Source organism: Musa acuminata, unplaced genomic scaffold (assembly GCF_036884655.1).
Source record: "Musa acuminata AAA Group cultivar baxijiao unplaced genomic scaffold, Cavendish_Baxijiao_AAA HiC_scaffold_1138, whole genome shotgun sequence".
NCBI classification, from domain to species: domain Eukaryota; kingdom Viridiplantae; phylum Streptophyta; class Magnoliopsida; order Zingiberales; family Musaceae; genus Musa; species Musa acuminata.
In genome coordinates, this window is record NW_027021350.1 from 87,551 (window position 1) to 102,500 (window position 14,950).

At 47.8% G+C, this 14,950-nt stretch overlaps 1 pseudogene; it reads right to left on the minus strand.

Annotated features, from left to right (window-relative positions):
• Positions 1-20: 20 nt before the first annotated feature.
• Positions 21-2,219, minus strand: LOC135671131 (uncharacterized; annotated as a pseudogene).
• Positions 2,220-14,950: the final 12,731 nt, after the last annotated feature.

A 14,950-nucleotide genomic window follows, 5' to 3' on the forward strand; every position in this document is an offset into this window, starting at 1 on the left:
CCTTCGGGACCTAAGCGAGGCCTCGAGGACCCAAGTCGTGGTGCGAGTCGATGCCATGGATCGCGACCCCAGGTCAGGTGGGGCTACCTGCTAAGTTTAAGCATATAAATAAGCGGAGGAGAAGAAACTTATGAGGATTCCCTTAGTAACGACGAGCGAACCGGGATCAGCCCAGCTTGAGAATCAAGCGCCTGCGTCATCTGAATTATAGTCTGGAGAAGCGTCCTCAGCGACGGACCGAGCCCAAGTCCACTTGAAAGGGGCGCTAGGGAGGGTGAGATCCATGTCCGGCTCGGACCCTATCGCAACATGAGGCATTGTCAACGAGTCGGGTTGTTTGTGTTGAATCTCATATTTTAATGATGAAACCACTTGATATATGTTTATGATTAAATCTACGTTTGGAGTGACACAGGTCTACTCGATCAGGATTAGATAGTTAACGTAGGAGGAATTGACGTTGCGCCGGAGGAGATCATGTTAGGATATTGGATGGCAGAAGGCTTCGGACGTTGGGCATCGGGCTAAGAGCAGAATTGCGCCAAAGATATCGGGGTTGCAGAGGTCAACCGCCGATTGGGCAATAGGCCGCAAGAGAGGACGATGCGCTGAAGAATCGGACGAAGCGCCAACCAATGACGTGCCGGGCAACAGAATGTCAATTCGCATTGTAATAATTGTCTAGATCGGAGTAGAGTTTTGGCTTGTCTGCAGGATTAACTACGATAACGACGAAGACATAAAGCGAAACAAAGTGTCAGAGTTAAGCGTGAAGGATTTGTTGCGAGTTTGAGAGTTCGACGGAAGTCCGAAGGTTCATCGGGAATGCTACCGGAACTAGCTGAGAATGAGTAGGAAGCTTGCTGAAGGGTTTTTCGGAAGCTCGCCGGAAGGTTCGTTGGAAGTTCACGGAGCTCACCGAGATTGATCGTAGCTTACCGAAGAAGCTCGTCGAAACTCGCCAAGATCAAATCGTGAAGTCTAGGAGCTTGCTGGGAGTCCGTAGAATGGTTTCCGAGAGTTTATCAAAAGACCACCGGAAGTTCACCGGAAGCTTGCCGGAAGAAGTCTTGACTTGCGGACTTTGTAATAGCTTAGGAAATGTCTTTAAATTCGTAGTTAGCACGTTAATTAGGGTTAGGATTAAGTGTTAATCCTATAACCCAAGTAGGGGCTAATTAGGCCCGAGTTCGGACTGGTTTGGGCCAAGTTTGGAGCCCAACTAGTGAGCTGAAATAGTGTAGGCAGTGGCACCACCAGATTAGGCAGTGGCACCGCCTAGAACCCAAGAACTGAGCGGTGGCACCGCTGGACTGAGCGGTGGCACCGCCCAGAACCCGAGAGGTCGGGTGGTGGCACCGCCAGCCTCGGAAACCCAAGAAAATTCAAAATTTGGAGCCCAAATTTGAATCCTCTTGGGGCCTATAAATACCCCTCAATTCTCAACAGAGAATACAACCTTTTGAGGAGTAAGAAATTGAGATAAAGCCTTAGCAAAGTCTTTAGCAAGTCTTGTTTTTCAATTGCTTGAGTGTTCACCTCCTTCTTTCTCGTTGAAAACTTGTAAGAGTGTGAACCGCTTGTAAAAGGTTGTAAGAGGGGTATTTGTCCTTCCCCTTCAAAGTGATTTGCTAGTGGAAGTTGGGAGCCTCTTTGAAGAAGGCTTCGCAAGTGGATGTAGGTCATTTTGACCGAACCACTTTAAATTGGCGTGTTCCTTGAATATGTGAGTTCTTACTTTCCTGAAATTATTATTTACACTACTGCAAGCTTTCGGTTTTCATCTACTCAAGTTACTATCGAAACGAAATCTCCTCGCATTTACGAAATCGTTTTCAAACTTACGAGTTTTAATCCGCTGCACTAATTCACCCACCCCTCTTAGTGTCGCTCCGATCCTAACAGTTTGGGAATGCAACCCCAATCAGGCGCTAAATTCCGTCCAAGGCTAAATATGGGCGAGAGACCGATAGCGAACAAGTACAGCGAGGGAAAGATGAAAAGGACTTTGAAAAGAGTCAAAGAGTGCTTGAAATTGCCGGGAGGGAAGCCGATGGGGGCCGGCGATGCACCTCGGTCGGATGCAGAAAGGCGGTTAGCCGGTCCGCCACTTGGCTTGGGGTGTGGATCGATGCGGGCTGCATCGATGGCCGAAGCCCGGACGGATCGTTCATTTGAGGAGATACTGTCGATGTGGTCGAGGACATGACGCTCGCCATCGGTGTGCCCTGCGGGGTACACGCGCGACCTAGACATCGGCCAGTGGACTCCCCATCCAACCCATCTTGAAACACGGACCAAGGAGTCTGACATGCGTGTGAGTCGACGGGTGCGGAAACCCGGAAGGCATAAGGAAGTTAACGGGCGGGAACCCTCTCGAGGGGTTGCACCGCCGGCCGACCCCGATCTTCTGTGAAGGGTTCGAGTTGGAGCATGCATGTTGGGACCCGAAAGATGGTGAACTATGCCTAAGCGAGGCGAAGCAAGAGGAAACTCTAGTGGAGGCCCGAAGCGATACTAACGTGCAAATCGTTCGTCTGACTTGGGTATAGGGGCGAAAGACTAATCGAACCATCTAGCAGCTGGTTCCCTCCGAAGTTTCCCTCAAGATAGCTGGAGCCCACGTGTGAGTTCTAACAGGTAAAGCCAATGATTAGAGGCATCGGGGGCGTAACGCCCTCGACCTATTCTCAAACTTTAAATAGGTAGGACGGCGCGACTGCTTCGTTGAGCCGCGTCGCAGAATCGAGAGCTCCAAGTGGGCCATTTTTGGTAAGCAGAACTGGCGATGCGGGATGAACTGGAAGCCGAGTTATGGTACCCAACTGCGCACTAACCCAGACACCACAAAGGGTGTTGGTCGATTAAGACAGTAGGACGGTGGTCATAGAAGTCGAAATCCACTAAGGAGTGTGTAACAACTCACCTGCCGAATCAACTAGCCCTGAAAATGGATGGCGCTGAAGCACGCGACCCACACCCGGCCATCGGGGCGAGCGCCAAGCCCCGATGAGTAGGAGGGCGCGGTAGTCGCCATAAAACCCAGGGCGCAAGCCCGGGCGGAGTGGCCGTCGATGCAGATCTTGGTGGTAGTAGCAAATATTCAAATGAGAACTTTGAAGGCTGAAGAGGGGAAAGGTGTTAGAGCTAGCCCCAGGATATTTACCAAAGGGTAATTTTGGCAACATAACAAAGACAATAAAGCGGAAAGAATAAAAGCGACAAGAACACCAAAACACCAGATATACGTGGTTCGATCAATTGATCTACATTCACAAACGAAAGAGGAGCAAATTACTACTATAAAAGAGGGACACTTACAAATGCCTTAGGAAGATGTTCCTAGGCCATAAAACACCTTCAGCTTACTAAACAAGAAAAACCCAAACCGTAAGCAGGTTTTCTTGTGGTGCCTCTTGTGCTGCCTGTGGTACATCTGACTTCAAAGCCTAGGCCTTTATTTATAGTTCCAAGACGAGACAACAAGTCTAATTTTCCCGATGTGGGACTATGGGACTTGCCAAACTAACAAATCTCCACCTTGGCATGTCCCAATAAAACTTGCTCCACCTTCTTCATAAAAAGCCCTAACGGGCAATCACCAACAATGAACACCAACCAAGTCCAAGCACTGCTTGAACTTGTAAATCGGAAGAGGCTTCGTAAACATATCAGCTGGATTGTCCTTCGTATGAATTTTCTGAACAAGGACTTTTCCCTCAGCAATGATATCTCGAATAAAATGAAACTTCACATCGATGTGTTTTGTCCTCTCATGATACATCTGGTCTTTAGTCAAATGAATAGCACTTTGACTATCACAGTAAATTGTAGTAACACTTTGATTCAGACATAATTCGCTGAACAATCCTCTTAACCATAAAACTTCTTTGATCGCCTCTGTCACTGCCATATATTCTGCCTCTGTAGTAGATAAAGCTACGACAGGTTGTAAGGAAGCTTTCCAACTAACTGCACAACCGCCAACGCAAAATACATAGCCTGTCAAAGATCTTCGTTTATCAAGATCCGCAGCATAATCAGAGTCGACGAAACCAACCAAAGTGTCACGATTTTTCCCAAACTCCAAACAAGCATCTGAAGTCCCTTGCAAGTATCTGAGAATCCACTTCACAGCCTGCCAATGTGTTTTACCCGGGCGAGACATATATCTACTAACCACACTGACTGCTTGTGAAATATCTGGACGAGTACAAACCATTGCATACATAATACTGCCGATGGCACTAGAATATGGAACTTTCACCATATATTCTTCCTCTTCAACTGATTGTGGTGACTGAGCAGTAGATAGCCGAAAATGGCTAGCAAGAGGAGTACTAACTGGCTTAGCATTTTTCATGCCAAACCTCTCCAAGACTTTCTTGAGGTAATTTTTCTGAGTCAGAAATAATTTTCCAACTTCTCGATCTCTTTTGATCTCCATGCCAAGAATTTTCTTAGCTGCTCCCAAATCTTTCATTTCAAATTCACTACTCAGCTGCATTTTCAAAGTGTGAATTTCTGACAAATTCTTAGCTGCAATAAGCATATCATCAACATAAAGCAACAAATACACAAAAGAGCCATCAATTAACTTCCGGAAGTAAACACAACTATCATACATGCTCCTCGTGTAACCATGACCCAACATAAAAGAATCAAACCTCTTATACCACTGTCTTGGAGACTGCTTCAATCCATACAAGGATTTCTTTAACAAGCAAACATGGTCTTCCTTACCATCAACTTCAAATCCATGAGGTTGCTCCATATAAATTTGTTCTTCAAGTTCACCATGTAAGAAAGCTGTCTTGACATCAAGTTGCTCCAATTCCAAATCATACATGGCAACTAAAGCAAGCAAAACACGAATAGAGCTATGTTTAACAACAGGTGAGAATACGTCATTAAAATCAACACCATGTACCTGACTATAGCCCTTTGCAACCAACCGTGCTTTATACCTTGCATCTTCAACCCCTGGAATACCTTCCTTCCTTTTGAAGACCCATTTGCATCCAACAATTTTCTTATCCGAAGGTGGCTTCACAAGATCCCAAGTTCTATTCCGATGGAGAGACTCAATTTCTTCATTCATCGCAATCAACCACTTAGCGGAATTATCACAAGAAACTACATCTGAGTAGGAAGTAGGCTCACCAACTTCACTCGTCTCTTCTGCAACAAACAAAGCATATGCAACCAAATTTGCATATCTTTGTGGTGGTCGAATTTCTCTCCGTGGTCGATCCTTAGCTATGGAATATTGCTCTTCCTCTGGATCATCTGCGTTAGTAGACTCGGGACCATCTACTAGCATTCTTTGAGTAGAAGAGTTCGACTTAAAAAAATCTGAACTACCAATCTCAAGCTCCACCTGCTTCTGCGCACTATCATTTGTACAACTAGTAGAATCTTCTTTGGAAGATAACATAAACAATTCATCAAAAGTAACATCTCTACTGATTATAAATTTTGGGGATTTGGGATCAGAACACCATAATCTGTATCCTTTCACCCCAGAAGAATACCCAAGGAAAATGCACTTTTTAGCCCGAGGCTCTAATTTTCCTTCATTTACATGCATGTATGCTGGGCACCCAAAAATTTTAAAATTAGAATAATCAGCAGGAGTACCTGACCAAACTTCCTCTGGAGTTTTAAAGTTAAGTACTGCAGAAGGAGCGCGGTTGACAACGTAACAGGCCATATTAATCGCCTCTGCCCAAAAGTTCTTTGTCAACCCTGCATTTGAGATCATACACCTTGCTCTCTCCAAGAGTGTTCTGTTCATATGTTCGGCCACACCATTTTGCTGAGGCGTCATCCTAACAGTGCGATGCCGAACGATTCCTTCATTTTTGCAGAATTCTTCAAAATCACCTTCACAAAATTCCATGCCATTATCTATTCGAAGCCGCTTAATCTGTTTATCTGTTTGCTTCTCTATCAAAGCCTTCCATTGTTTAAAGGTTAGAAAAACATCATTTTTATGCTTCAGAAAATAAACCCAAACTTTCCTGGAATAATCGTCAATGAAAGTCAACATATACCTGACACCACCCTTAGATTGAACATGAGCTGGACCCCAAAGGTCTGAATGAATATAGTTAAGAGTACCTTTCGTTTTGTGAATTACCGGAGAAGTGAAGCTGACTCTTTTCTGCTTTCCAAAAATGCAGTGTTCACAAAAATCAAGTGGCCCAGTACTCTGTCCGCAAAGTAGACCTCTTTTGCTCAATATGCTCAAACATTTTTCGCTCATATGACCCAAACGCATATGCCATAATTTGGTGATGTCAAAATCAAACAATGATGATGACGAGACTGCAACTGAACCTGTGACAGTAGTTCCCTGCAGAATATACAAGCTACCAGACCTACAAGCTTTCATAACAACAAGAGCACTTCTAGAAACTTTCATAACTCCACCTTCAGCTGTGTATTTACACCCAAGGGCCTCTAGGGTGCCTAAAGAGATGAGATTCTTTTTCAAATCAGGAACATGTCTAACATTAGTGAGCGTCCTCACAATACCATCATGCATTTTAATTCGGATTGTACCTCTACCAACAACATCACATGCGGTATTATTGCCCATCAAAACAATTCCACAATTACAAGATTCATATGTGGAAAACAAATCCCTATTGGGACACATGTGATAAGAACAACCTGAATTTAAAATCCATTCATTTTTAGACATCGTCCTGTCATCAATAGCAGAAAAAATATTTCCAACATTCTCATCAGTTGCTACACTAACTTCAGCGGATTCAATAGTTTTCTCAACAAAATTTTCCTTTTGCTTTAATTTATTTTTCAATTTAAAGCAATCAGATTTAATGTGCCCCATTTTATGACAATATCTGCATTCCAAATTTCTATGTTTGGATTTAGATCTAGATTTAGATCTACTACTGTCAAATTCTCTTTTATCCATTCTCCCCCTAACAACCAGACCCTCAGCCTGATTCTCTCTACTTTCCCCAGTGATATTCTTGTCTATCTGCTCCTTAGATTTCAGTGCAGACTTAATTTCTTGATAAGAAACTGTTTCTTTTCCATAAATCAAAGTATCACGGAAATGCTTAAAAGATTTGGGAAGAGAACACAAGAGTAACAAAGCCTTATCCTCATCATCAATTTTTGCATCTATATTCTCCAAATCCATAACCAAAGAATCAAACTTATCAAGATGCGAGAGTATAGATGTACCTTCAATCATCCGAAGCATATACAGTCTCTGCTTCAAGTAGAGACGATTCTCCATTGTCCTCTTCATGTACAAGGCTTTAAGCTTCTCCCACATGCTCTTAGCCGTAGTCTCCGTAGCTACCTCCCGTAAAACCTCGTCAGAGAGATTTAGAATGATGCTTGATCGGGCCTTCTTATCCATACCCGCAAGCTCTTCTTTTGACATATCATCTGGAATGCTCTCGGCACCCTGAAGTGCCAAATCAACTCCGTCTTGAACCAAAATGGCCTCCATCTTGAGTTGCCACAAGCCGAAGTTGACATTTCTGTCGAATTTCTTGACAACAATCTTTGTTATTGTCATCGTTGCCAAAAGATCCCAGAACCAGGCTCTGATACCAGTTTGTTAGAGCTAGCCCTAGGATATTTACCAAAGGGTAATTTTGGCAACACAACAAAGACAATAAAGCGGAAAGAATAAAAGCGACAAGAACACCAGAACACCAGATATACGTGGTTCGGTCAATTGACCTACATCCACAAACGAAAGAGGAGCAAATTACTACTATAAAAGAGGGACACTTACAAATGCCTTAGGAAGATGTTCCTAGGCCATAAAACACCTTCAGCTTACTAAACAAGAAAAACCCAAACCGTAAGCAGGTTTTCTTGTGGTGCCTCTTGTGCTGCCTGTGGTACATCTGACTTCAAAGCCCAGGCCCTTATTTATAGTTCCAAGACGAGACAACAAGTCTAATTTTCCCGATGTGGGACTATGGGACTTGCCAAACTAACAAAAGGTTCCATGTGAATGACACTTGCATATGGGTTAGCCGATCCTAAGGGACGGGGGAAGCCTGTCCGAGAGCGTGTCTCCGCACGAGCTCCGAAAGGGAATCGAGTTAAAATTCCTGAGCCAGGACGCGGCGGCGGACGACAACATTAGGAAGTCCGGAGACGCCGGCGAGGGCCCCAAGAAGAGTTATCTTCGGGGAGGCTGACCTTTGAGGATGGACACGCAAGGGTGCCGCACGACATAGGGAAAACCAGCTAAGTCCGTGATAGCTCACCACTCCCCGCTCGCTCGTGCAGCCAAAAATAGCCAGTTTTTGCCCCATTTTGGGCTGTTTTGGCCTATTTTTTGGCTGTTCTTGCGTGCCACGGCGACCATCATGAGCGGAGCGAAACGTCAGCCATCTCAGCACCCTTGAACCCCCCGGGTGGCATAGGGTTGGATGGGGCTTTTATATAGCAAGGAAGGTGTTGTCCCTCACTTTGCTCACTGTCCGTCGCTCGCCACTCGCTCGTGCAGCCAAAAATGGCCAGTTTTGGCTTGTTTTTGGACTGTTTTGGCCTGTTTTTGGGCTGTTCTTGCATGCTACAGCGACCATCGTGAGCGGAGCGAAACGTTAGCCATCTCAGCACCCTGGAACCCCCTAGGTGGCACAGGGCTGGATGGGACTTTCGTATAGCAGGGAAGGTGCTGCCCATCTCTTTGCTCGCTGTCCGCTGCTCGCCGCTCGCTCGCGCAGCAAAAAATGGCCAGTTTTGGCCCTTTTTGGGCTGTTTTGGCCTGTTCTTGCGTGTCGTGGTGACCGTCGTGAGCGGAGCGAAACGTCAGCCATCTCAGCACCCTGGAACCCCCGGGTGGTACAAAGCTGGATGAGGCTTTCGTATAGCAGGGAAGGTGCTGTCGCTCGCTTCGCTCGCTATTCGCCGCTCGCTCGCGCAGCCAAAAATGGCTAGTTTTGTTCCCTTTTTGGGATGTTCTTGCGTGCCGCGGCGACCGTCGTGAGCGAAGCAAAACGTCAACCATCTCAGCACCTTGGAACCCCTCGGATGGCACAAGGCTGGATGGAGCTTTCGTATAGCAGGGAAGGTGCTATCGCTCACTGCACTTGCTGTCCGCCGCTCGCTGCTCGCTCGCGCAGCCAAAAATGGCCAGTTTTGGCCCCTTTTGGGCTGTTTTGGCTTATTTTGGGCTGTTCTTGCGTGCCGCGGCGACCGTCGTGAGCGGAGCAAAACGTCAGCCATCTCAACACCTTGGAAACCCCCCCGAGTGGCATAGGGCTGGATGGGGCTTTCGTATAGCAGGGAAGGTGCTACCACTCTAACACGGACTTAGTTGGATTTACCTAAGTCGTGCGGCACCCTCGCGCGTCCGTCCGCAAATGTCAGCCTCCCCAAAGCCTCCCATTGTCCCTTAGGACCAACCAAAGAGAGAACGGGTTAAAAAGAACGCCTCAATCGGGATCCACAAGCAGACATGTCCGAAAAATACTTTATAGACAATGCAAATTACAAACAGACTTTACAAGCTCTGAACAGTGGCACAACAAAGGGTAAAATGGTCCATTACAGACCGAGAAGCTCTCGAACGTGTCCACATGACATAACCTTTATTTACAAGCCTAAAGAGGCCACCAACCCAACTAACATGGGACTATTAAGCCTTCGACCGCCCCTCTACCTGCTGTACAAGGCATGAACATGCCAAACGACACGGACATACATAAGCATTACATCAAACACCTTGTTTAGAAGTTTGTCCTTGACATTCTCCCCCACTTATCCCTTCGACGTCCTCGTCGAATCCTTTGTGAACACTGCAACTCTTCGCCTTTGCTGAGTCTTCAATCTTCTGCTCCAGCTGTAATGCGCCTCCTGGCTCCCAGCTGCTCTCCGTTGCTGTTTCTGAGTAGTCAAACCTTTGATCCGCCATGCTGCTTCAACTCGCCAATGACTCTGACTCTGGTGTGGGGTTGGCTGAGTTGTGTTGATCCTCATTGATTCCTACGGATCTCCCAGATGAAGGAAAAGATCATCCTTACTGCGCCAGTCTCTCATAAATTCCACATGCTGCTCGAACTGGGTGGATGCTTGTTGGAGCTTTAACGAGCATCGTCTCGCAAACTTTTGAAGTTTTGGGTCCTTCCTCCACAAAATCTGCTCATTGACTCTTCTTTCAGTTAGTTGTCACATCAAAGTAGGTTCGCATCACTTCCGCTTTCGATTGGCATTTCGTTGGGAAATGAAGCGGACAATCTACTCTCAGTAGCACTGATCACCGTTAGTGAGGATTTGACAACTATTGTCTTCCATTATCTTCGAAGGGTCTTTGAACTTATGCAGAGCTCCTCTACTGGATAGATAAGAGAATTTGGGTACTCGGTTTCGCCCATCCTCTTAAGAGTTGAGAAGGCAAAGGTTACTTGACTTCGCCTGCCTCCTCGAGGTTGTACTTCATGCATCGAGCTGGTTACTAGCCTTCGCCTGCTCTTTGCTCACACTTCTGAAGCACTTGAAGTGTTTGCACTCCTTGCATTGAGTTAGCTACTGTGATTCACTTTCTCAATGCCATTGAACTTCTGGAATGCAAGAAGTTTTCACCCCAACTTGGAGTAATTCTCTGATAGATGAGGTCGCCTCTGGGATTGTACTGTCTTCTCCATCAACCCTGTCGCCTACTCCACTGAGTAGCAAAGGTACAGCACCACGTACTGCCTGCTTCGTTCCTTGGTCGTGCACTCTTGCATGACCCGAAGTCCTCCACTTACAGCTATCTTGATGAGAAACTTGTTGACACCGGTCTTACGAAGTTTCTTGGCCTCTGCCCTTCAGCCTTGTCTCGGTACTTGGAGATTGCCTCTGCATGCTCCACCTCCTCGGCCCCTTTCACGACCAAGCGCTCTCCCTCCGTGAGAGCAAGGGATCGATGACTTTCACGAAAGTCCCGCCTTTGCGGTACCATGGCGCTGCCATGCCCATGGCCCTACTATCCATCTCCTCGCATCTGCATCCCTTTTCTTCACGATCAGTAGATATGTCTCCGTGGCACTCCTCTGAGTCTACCTCCATTCTGACTGATGCTTGATTTTGGGTAGCTAAGTCCCTTTGGACTCATCGTCGCTTCCTCGCCCCTTTCGACCCCCTGCTTCAACACCTCTGTGTTCTCCAAGCAGTCCGTTTGGTCGATGGAAAGACAGACTGCAACTCCCATGCATGGCCTCTGCCATCACATTGTAGGGTTTGCACCGATTCTGTTCTCCTTAGCTTCCTTGGTAGCAATGTTCGCTTACTCGGCCTTGTCCTCTGACTTGCCAGGCTCCCTTAAGCGAATATGAGCTCTGGAGCAGTCCAACTCTCCAGCTGCTTCGATCATACCTCTGCATGATCAAGTTCCTCCCATGGAACTCACTGGTACTTGCATTCGAACTTTTTCCCTTGGTGGAACCCAGCCCCCATATGCTGATATGACCAAGGCTTTCATCCGAAGCAAAATTCGATGCACGCACGGAAGACCCGCCTCTGCGGTACCATGGCCTTCACTCCTTGAATCCATAGCCCTTCTTGCCGTCGTGTTGTTCACCGAAGTGGAGCTCCCAGTAGCTCCCGATCATACCTCCATATGATCTAATCCCTCCCGGGACTATGTTGTGTGTGTCACATTGCCACGAACTGTTCCACCACGATCCGCTGCACCATGTCGCCTCCTGGTGACATCTCCATTGCATTCTGATCCTTGTGGAATAAACTCGAATTGTGAACCCTCCATGTGTGGCCTCTGCCAATACATCACAGGGTCTCCACCACCTTCGATTTTGTTCGCTCCTTTGGCAATCGACCTTCATCCACCCACTCTTGGGTCACACCTAGATGAAGCACCGCTCTAGGACAGTCTGTCGCCTAGTCACTCCCGAAGTCCACCGACTTCACTGTAATTTGTGCACCATTGTCTGGATCCTGGGCCTCTGCCCCTACCAGCACAATCTCCGCTACGCACCGCTTCCTTCATAGCAACTCGAATGGAAACACTGTGGCATATTCTTCAAGAGTACTCGCCTCTCCGTCCTCTTGCCCCGTGCTAAGGCCTTCTGTACCTAACTTCGCCTCTGCAAATTGAGTCGCCTTAGTTCCTCCATCAAATGCTTCTCCGAGATAAGGTGCATGTGCCCCGAAGCTCCCTTCGTCTTTGGCACCATGCAAGATGAGTCTGCTCCGTCAGAATGAAGGACCCATGGAACAACATGATCCTACTATTGCCTCTGCAAGGAAAGCACTGTGCCTCTGTTCCACGTTCCAACTTCTATGCTGGCTCCCTTCATGCGGCTTGGGTACTTCGCCAAGTTACACCCAAGTTGCTCCGCTCCTCATTTTTGCATTGAGTCGATGGTGGCCCTCGTGCCCACCATTCCACGGGTCAGCCCTCCCTTGAGTCCGATCTCCACATTGACTCCAAGTGTGCCTTCATTTAAGTTGCTTTAGGTCGCTCCCCCACTTGATCTCGCAATGCATCCACCAATGCATTCTCTCGAGCGAGATCATGCGACAACTCCTCGCTGCTTGCTCGGTCCATTGAGCTTCGTGGAGTTGTTGTTTGTGAGGTACTTCCTCCTCAACATGTGAAGTCCGTCTCACATGATTCTCTCTCTGGAGTGCCGAGACTTATCCCTCCTGGATAACTGTCCTGTTGGAGCAACATCTCTCTTCGTTTCGGAGACCACCATCCCCTTGGACTACTCCGATCTGCTGAACAAACTGTGCATTGTTCTGCCTCTTGCAAACGCACTTGCTAGATTGCGCCTCCACGTCAATACAGCCACCGCTGCACCCCTCAAGGCCTAGCAACATGCTGAACTCGTTGCACACTTCAGCCTCCTCCGGACGTATCCTTCGCATGCCGAAGAGAAAGTTTCAATGCTCCATGGCGCCGAGTTTCGGTTGCCTTGGGATGGCCGCGAACATTCCATCGTCCGCATACAAGCCCATGCATGAGTACCAAATTCTTCGAGTTAGCAATTCCCCTAACCTCTGTGAGCTTTGCATAACTCTTTTGGTCGTTGAGCAACTCATTCCACCTTGCATGGTCTCATTCTTGCCAAGCGCCTCACTTGCCTAGAGCACCATCAAGTATAGTTGTCAACGTTGAGCCGTAGCTCAAACTCAGCCATCCCAACCTTTGTGCGCTCCGCATTCTTCCAAGCTTGCCTGTTCTCGTGGTGCCTCTTGCGCGAAGGGTTGGCCATTCCTCTGAATGCTAATATTAGATGCCCGCTCCTCTGAGCGACTCTTTTCCCTACATCTCCATGCCCGTTTTCCCTCAAACGGTCGCGCGTTGCTGACTGCCCTCAACGCAGCCCCGCTAGGTCCCCCACGTTTGCATGTCAAGTGTTTCTATGAGTGCTTGTCCCGCTCTGATACCATATGACACGGACTTAGCTGGATTTGCCTAAGTTGTGCGGCACCCTCGCGCGTCCGTCCGCAAAGGTCAGCCTCCCCGAAGCCTCCCATTGTCCCTTAGGACCAACCAAAGAGAGAACGGGTTAAAAAGAACGCCTCAATCGGGATCCACAAGCAGACATGTCCGAAAAACACTTTATAGACAATGCAAATTACAAACAAACTTTACAAGCTCTGAACAGTGGCACAACAAAGGGTAAAATGGTCCATTACAGACCGAGAAGCTCTCGAACGTGTCCACATGACACAACCTTTATTTACAAGCCTAAAGAGGCCACCAACCCAACTAACATGGCACTATTAAGCCTTCGGCCGCCCCTCTACCTGCTGTACAAGGCATGAACATGCCAAACGACACGGACATACATAAGCATTACATCAAACACCTTGTTTAGAAGTTTGTCCGTGACAGCTCGCTGCTTGCTCGCGCAGCCAAATATGGTCAGTTTTGGCCCATTTTTGGGCTCTTTTGGCCTGTTTTTGGGCTGTTCTTGCGTGCCGCAGCGACCGTCGTGAGCAGAGCAAAACGTCAGCCATCTCAGCACCTTGGAACCTCTCGGGTGGCACAGGGCTTGATGGGGCTTTCGTATAGCAAGGAAGATGCTGCCCCTCGCTTCGCTCGCTGTCCGCCGCTCGCTCGTGTAAAAAATGGCCAATTTTGGCTCCTTTTTGGGTCGTTTTGGCTAGTTTTTGGGCTGTTCTTGCATGCCGTGATGACCGTCATGAATGGAGTGAAACGTCAGCCATCTCAGTACCCTAGAACCCCCCGGGTGCCACAGGGATGGTTGTGGCTTTCGTATAATAGGGAAGGTGCTGCCCCTCGCTTCGCTTGCTGTCTGTTGCTCGATGCTTGTTCACGCAAGCAAAAATGGCCAGTTTTGGCTCGTTTTTGGCCCATTTTGGCCTGTTTTTGGCTGTTCTTGCAAGCCGCGGCGACCGTCGTGTGTGGATCAAAACGTCAGCCATCTCAGCACCCTAGAATCTCCCGGGTGGCATAGGGCTGGATGGGGCTTTCGTATAGCAGGGAAGGTGCTGCCACTCGCTTCGTTCGCTGTCCGCCGCTCGCCGCTCGCACGTGCAGCCAAAAATGGCCAGTTTTGACATGTTTTTGGGCCGTTTTGGCCTGTTTTTGGGTTGTTCTTGCGTGCTGCGATGACCGTCATGTATGGAGCGAAACGTCAGCCATCTCAGCACCCTAGAACCCTTGGGAGGCACAGGGTTGGATGAGGCTTTCGTATAACAGGGAAGGTGCTGCCCCTCACTTCGCTCATTGTCCGCCGCTCGTCGCTTGTTCGCGTAGCAAAAAATGGCCAGTTTTGATCATTTTTGGGCCGTTTTGGCCTGTTTTTGGGCCCTTTTTGCTTCACTTGCAATCTTCTTCTTCCTTGTGTGGCCAAAAATGCCTTGCTTTGTACTTCTCGTGCACAATGGTGTCTTATCGTCAATTGCCTTATTTGATCGGCCACTTGAGTCTTTGTTACTCATGGTTGGCGACGGGCTGTCCGATGGG